Genomic DNA, 7,241 nt, shown 5'->3' with positions numbered 1-7,241 from the left:
TTGTTTTTATTTTATAATAGTTGTATAAATAGATTTACTTTATCATTTATTTTAACTACAATTTTTAAATGCAATCAGACCCTTGTTTAATGGGTAGGTAGGTTGATGCAAGTCCAGTTGTAAAAACAGAAGTGTAAATTTAGTTTTGATGACCTTGTTCTTTAGATAGGCAAACTGGGTCTAGAAATATGTATCAGACTTTATATAAATGTTTAAAATGGGTTTTAAAAATCATAAAAAGTTGGACTTTTAGTACTGAAGAAAATGTGTGTTCTTGTTTTCACCAATAGGATGTGTACACGTGCATTGGTCACACAACACAAACTGTGTGAAGAGAAATATTGTACATTGCAAATTAACAACATTAAATAATTTCTATTAATTAATTCTATTTAGTTCTATTAGAGGAATTATTACATACACTATGTGGATTTATTTTTTTTTTAATTGATGCCCTTGCTGGTTGTGCTAAAATCACAGGATCTTTTTCTAAACTTTTTCTAAAATATTTTATCTAAAGTATTTGGTAGTAAAGAATATCACTCCATTTGAATTTCACTGATATTTGCATGAATCACACAAAGCAAATAGCCATTTTATTAGGAGTAAGAATTCAGTAAACCCTTTTTTTTTTAATAAAAAGCCTGAAGTCAAATTTTTTATATAAAAAGCCTGAAACAAAGCATTACATTTGAAGCACTTGCCAAAATTCCATGCAATTCTGAAAAATATCAAGATAGGAGGATTTTATTTATTATATTAGGTCTCATGTAGGTTGTGAGGTGCCTGTGAAGTTACTCGGTGTCAGAAGCTGAACATACAATAAGAGCTGGAGTTCTTATTTGCTTAAGAACTAGATGTTTGCTCTGAATACCATAGTTTGAACACTGATAAGGGTGAGGAAAAGTTTTATTGTTCAACTTAGCTGAATATTGGTGAGAAATAAGAGCTAAATATTTTTTGGGTCATATTATCACAGCTCGGGGCTGTGGGAGGAAAATTCTGTTCTCAATAGCTCTGTGAGCCATACAGAAGAAAACCCTGCAGGAGATGGAGAATTTGACAGATGTATTCCACTTTCTACCTACACAACAGAGGAATTTATTCCTGCTATAATGTTGCACATGTCAATAGATATTCCTGAACATAAGAATATCATGATGCAGAAGTCACAATAATGTAGCTGTAGCACTGGCATTAACACATTTACTGTACTATTTTTGATTAATAAAAGACCTCTATAGGGTTTTAAAATCAACTACATTGAGCAGTCCAAGACTGAACATCATTAGATGTGAATATACTTCTCCCTGAAAGTCAGTGTTATTTATAAGCCTTTGAATATATCTTCCAGAGCTGTGAGGTTTGACTGGACTTTTCAATAATTTATTTAGCAGTCTGGGAACACCCTGCTTAATAACACCTCAAAAATAGAAAAAAGGTCTTTGATGACCTGATAGTTTCTCTTGCAGAATCAATTGCATGTGAATAATTTGTAATAAACTGTAATCTGTATTACGAAAGTACTAATTCTTTTCCTGCCCCCCATGGTTTTACTCTGAAGTGAAACCCTCATGGATCTCAGTCTGTGTTTGTCTCATGATCTTCCTTTTTTGATCTGAAACATCTCTTTGAATCAATTCATAGGCTGATATGCTAAAAACATTTTAAATCAAACATGAGATGAAATTAAGTTTTCTTTTCTGCAGTAAGTACTTATGGATGGAAGTTCAGGACTTGTTTACTCAACTTGAAAAAAAGCCCAAAAACTTTTGCCATTTATCTTGCCTGTTAAATGAAAATGGGACATACAGATTTTTGAAAACTCAGAAGTGCATTAATGACAGATTAACAAAGTATTGAAACTATATTAGTGCAGCAGAGGCAGACCTTTGTCTCCAAGACAAATTTATTTTTTCCAAAAGCATACAGAATTGTGAGATGGCAGAATTTGTTTAAATGAGATGTTGGTCACTGGCCTACCCCTGAAAATTATTGTCTCCATTGATTAAAAAAGAAGTCAACATCTCTAAGACTGAATATAAATGCATAGCCAAAAGAATTCTCTTTAATCTTTTTTCTTTGGTAGAGGTATACTGTGGAATTGCAATACCATGGTGATTGATGAGGACCAGCTACAGAACACGTATTAGTTAGACCAAAGAGTCTTGGTTGAATGAATCATTTAAAGCCATAAGTAGCAGATTCCAATGAACACAGCTTATTCCTGAAAGATTGCTTCAAGACAGGATTCTTTATATTTCTGAAGATGATGGAGCCTTGAAATTCCAATTAGATCCCCCAAACGACTTTTAAAATATTTTTTCATGTTAAACATATTGCCTTTTAAGAAGAGCAAGAGATGCATGTAGAGCATCCTTATCTGGCCTATAGCTCACAAAAGAAAAACAGCCCCTAAGGATAAATAAAACTGGCATCAGCTGATTTTCTTCACAGCACAGAGCAAGAAAAAGGAACGAGTGGAACACACAGAATTGCCAGGGGAGAAGTTAGAGCTGCTTTCACATTTGCTTGCACTGCCCCAGAAGTATTTTTATCGTAGATCATTTCTCACTTCAGTCTCTAAGGCCAGCTCCTCTCCACCGTGTGTTAATGTGTTCAGCACTCCCCACAGTGTATTTAACTAGGCCAAACAGTGTTTGCCCTTGAAGAGCTGCTGTTGGAGCATTCCTGCTTGTGGAGCTTCAGCCTGCAGGATTTTGTTGTGCTTGATCCATCATGCTCTGTGCTATGGTGGAAACGTTATGGAAACAAGAGAGAATGGCTCACAATTCACAATAGTGACGTTGAAACCAGCTTTCCCATCTTCTGGAATCGTGTTCAGCTTAGCTATATAGCACTGAAATGGGAATGATGAGCAGCTTTCAGCCTTTTGTACGTCTGCTGGAGAAGAGGGTTTCAGCCACAAGCTTCTAGGAAACCTGTCAGCCCATCTGCAAGGAGTTTTGGGCTGTGGGGTTACTGTGGTGCTCACCTGCTGCATGGCAAGAACTGGGAGCACTGTGCTTAACTGTTACATCTTGTTTCCCTTTAGATGTTGACACTACAGCCAGGATTAATGTTAATTAAAGTTAATGCATGATTTTAACTTTCTACAATAGATCCTTAACACAAAAAAAGGATCCAATAAAGTAAATGTTCAAAATGCAATAGCTAAGAATTTCTATAACTAATCACATGGAAGTGTTTGAGCTGCAAAGCTGTCACAGGGTTCAGGAGCAGTGTCAGATTTTCCATGTTATTTCCATGGCAGTACTAAATCTCTTATAACTATATACAGAAAGCTTTGTTTTCCAAGTGTGCTTGCATAAAAGAATGCCTTAATTTTTGGTCACTGTGAGACACCAATTGCATCTGTGCATACATATGCATACAGTCTAGGATTGCCTGTGTACTGACACTTGGAAATTTAAGAAAAAATGGAAACCCATGTTTTGCATCTATTCCTCTAGCTATAGAAAACCATTTTTTCAATTCAAATAAAGCGATTTTATAGCTTAAAATTCCAAACTTTCCCAGAAATCTACCCTAAGAGAGCCATTCACAATGTAACATACTTAGGAATGGAAAGGCTTTTGATTGTTTATGGGGTGCAGTTTGCAGCTGGGGAGGTGTTGGTAGCAGGGGAGGGGGAGCATCTTGCAATTGCAGCCCTGAGTCAGGACTCTTTTTCTAGTAACTAGTGAGTGTTTTCCTTGGTTCTGACCCATGAGTTTCCTCACTCCTCTGCCTCCCCTTTTCTCTTCTGTCCCAGTGGTTGTGTGGGGATGGAGTGGTGAGCAAGCACCTGGGTGGGTCCCACCTGCTAACAACAGCCCTGGTCAGCAACCCACAGACAGCAATTTTAAAATTCTTTGTCATTTTAGTCATAGGTATGGAATCTGTGTAATTGTTAAGTATTTTTTCCCTAATACACACACAGCATTATGTATTTTCAACTATTAATTTTCAAGGGCTAATCAGTAATCCAAAAAAACTTACTTATCCAATAGCTACCACATTTTTTTACCTTTTCTTTCTGGAGTATAATAAAAATGCAATTTAAAAAATCCATTCTTTGCTGTTTTACATTGAGATTCCTGACTGTTCTGCTCAAGATAGCAGCCTCGTGCTTTAACCTTTGTGCTGGCACATTAGTCTGCTCAACCACAGCTCCAAAAGGCTGGATGATAGCCTTTTTATATGGCAGGCAGTTCCATTTTTTAGCAGATATTTCCCATTTCTCTTTTTCCAAACAGTTTAGCTCAACTCATTTTCTGCCAGACTATCAGTGTAGCAGCATAAGGCAGTAATTATTTTTAATTAAAAGACAGGGCTACCTGCGGTCTAATTTCAGCAGAATCCAATTGTGAGAGAAGAATTTTAGTGGAATCACACATTTTTTGTATCTCAGAGCTAGTAAAGTGAGTTAATGTAATTGTCATTGATATGACATTAAGATGTTAGGGTTTCCAGAACTTACACTGCTGCAACACAGAGATAAAATATGAATTTAGTTTCCTAGTGTGCTGTTGCCAAGTTTTCAGCAATAAGTAGAAGAGTACAAAGCACACATGCAGCAAAAATTCTTGTTAAACTTTTGCATATGATATTTGAAACCAATCTTGCTTATAGTCAACTGCTCTTCTAAAAATTGTATACAGCAGGTATATTGGTACAGTGTATTTTACATTGTAAACATTAAAATTACACTCCTCTGCTTGTTGAAAAAACAATATTTTGTTCTGCTGAAGAAGTTCCTCATACCTATTTTGACTTATTAGTTATATATTGAATATCTATGTTATAGAATAGAATAAGATTATTTTTGAATTTTGATTAGTGTGACTGATCTTACCAAAGAGGGTTAATAAATATCAGAGACTATAACTTCTATAACTTCTAAGAGTACTTTTCAAGCTTACTTTTAACATAACAAAAATGATATTTTATTTAATTTTGACACATGCAGTCATGATTCCATAACCTCATCTAGAACATAAAATTTAGTGTGTCTACTCAAACCCAGATGCTGAAAATAACTATAGATATCCATCATAACCTTAGGGTAAATCTGAACTAACAAATCTTAGTTTTTTATTCACAAAGAATTATACTTAACTACTAACTTTCTTGAATTGTAGTTCACCTTATGGTTCCCATTTTTTAACTGATTTTTAAAAATTTTTTTTTCTGAATTTTTCATATTAAACATTCAAAGAGTTGGGATTTAAATTCAATGTATAAAAAGTTTGAAAATATATGGAGTATGGCTCAGATCTCTTGCATGTATCTTAGTATAGAAAGTTACACAAGAGAAATATTTTTTTTCTGCATCTCAGAGAAGGCACTACAATTCATTTTCACTTAGAAAACTAATCAGAAAAGTGTGATTTAAGTCATGTTTTCACATTTAAAAATAAAAACCATGCAATATTAGTTTTACTGGTAGAAGATCTGTTATTTAAATATCACATTTAGCTTGATTATTTCAGGATAAAGTCTTTTAAAGTACAAACTAAACATCTTAAAAAGTGTCTTGACCTCCACAGAGTTTCTCCTTTCCAAATATTTCTCCTTGATACTGCTTCTCTCACAATCTACCATCAGTATTTTACCATAGCCAAGAAAAATCAAATTATTAGTGAGGGCCTTTTAGTTTTCCCTTCCCTTCCCTTCTCTTCCCTGAAACTTCCCTGAAACTTCACTTCCCTGAAACTTCCCTTCCCTGAAACTTCCCTTCCCTTCCCTGAAACTTCCCTTCCCTGAAACTTCCCTTCCCTGAAACTTCCCTGAAACTTCCTTGAAACTTCCCTGAAACTTCCCTTCCCTGAAACTTCCCTTCCCTGAAACTTCCCTGAAAATTCCCTTCCCTGAAACTTCCCTGAAATTCCCTTTCACTTCCCTTCCCTTTTTTCTTTGGAATTTTTTCCCCCCATTAGAAACCTGCCATCTGTGGCACACAGCTGTTTCAGAGAGCAATCCCAATCAGTGAGCAGTGCACAGGCTCACACAGAGCAGTCACCAAGGAGCAGCACTCACCACTCTGGGCAGGCTGATGCAGATGTGCAATGCCCTCTGACCCCCAGAAACTAGGTGAGAATATATTTGACAGTGGGGAGAGAAAGCCAGCGAAACCTCAGGAATAATGTCCTCCATAAAACTGTCAGAAAGAATTGAACAGCCTTGCATCAACAGACCATGTGACCAGAATTAACTTGGCCCAGAATTAACTACTTAGGAATGTCTTTGTTATGATTTCAAATTACAGTTAATGCAGTGTTAATTTGGCATCCTTTTGGATTTTTAAAATCAGTAGGTGCTTTTGCACAGACTTTTGGAGATGCATTACTGCACTGCTGTACTTTGAAAGCACTTGTGGGACCAGATTTTTGTCATCTGTCCTAGTCACTTATTTGTGGTGGTTCCTAAAAACATGGTGGTGGCTTAGTATAAGACAGACCATGACTTTAAAATAGACTTTCTTGAGATTGCCAGGTCCATTCAGAATGCTGCCAGTAATTGCCAGGAGCTGGGAACTGAGAAGGATCAGAGGGGATATTGTTGAACAGCTTCGAGCAGACAAGGCATCCCAGATGGCTGCTCCCTCTGGGAGCACAGCACAACACAAGAAAAGCTGCAGCTGTAGAGCAGGATCCTGCTGCCATTCTGGGACAGAGGGATGCCCCTGCTGCAGTCCAAGGCCACCACCTAGCACCTATGCACCTGCACAGCATCCTCCTTTCCTGGCAGCCTTCTGGCTGACCAGGTTGGAAATGTCTCACCAGTGTGATGGGTCTTAGCTCAGAGCTCTTACTGAACAGTCTCATCTCAGCAGGGATTGTGGTACCTTGGTGTTGGGAGCAAGGCACTCTCTTCTGGCTCCCATTTCTCACCAAACCTGAAAAAAGCCTGGCTAATGAGTCCAGCTGCTACTGAGCTGAGATTATATTCCCATAAGTCTTCTGCTTCTCACACTGAGCACTTGCAGTAGCTTTTGCTCAAAAATACATTCCTACATGCTCTAATGTCCTTTTGTGTTCTATGGCAACTCTCTTTGTGCCATTTCTTCTGTGTCTGTGACCAGAGTCATCACCATGGCACAGAAATTCTCTTTGTTCTTACATCAGAGATTAATTTGTTTCCTAAAGCCTGTGCCATGATTGAGACATCACTCATTAAGAACCAGAGGTCTGCATTTTTGTCTCCTCTCAATAGGAACTAAATTGTTTTCAGAACAT

This window comes from Oenanthe melanoleuca, chromosome 2, assembly GCF_029582105.1.
Source record: "Oenanthe melanoleuca isolate GR-GAL-2019-014 chromosome 2, OMel1.0, whole genome shotgun sequence".
In the NCBI taxonomy this organism is placed as follows: Eukaryota; Metazoa; Chordata; class Aves; order Passeriformes; family Muscicapidae; genus Oenanthe; species Oenanthe melanoleuca.
The sequence above is the reverse complement of the archived record's forward strand: the minus strand, read 5'-3'. Positions refer to the sequence as shown.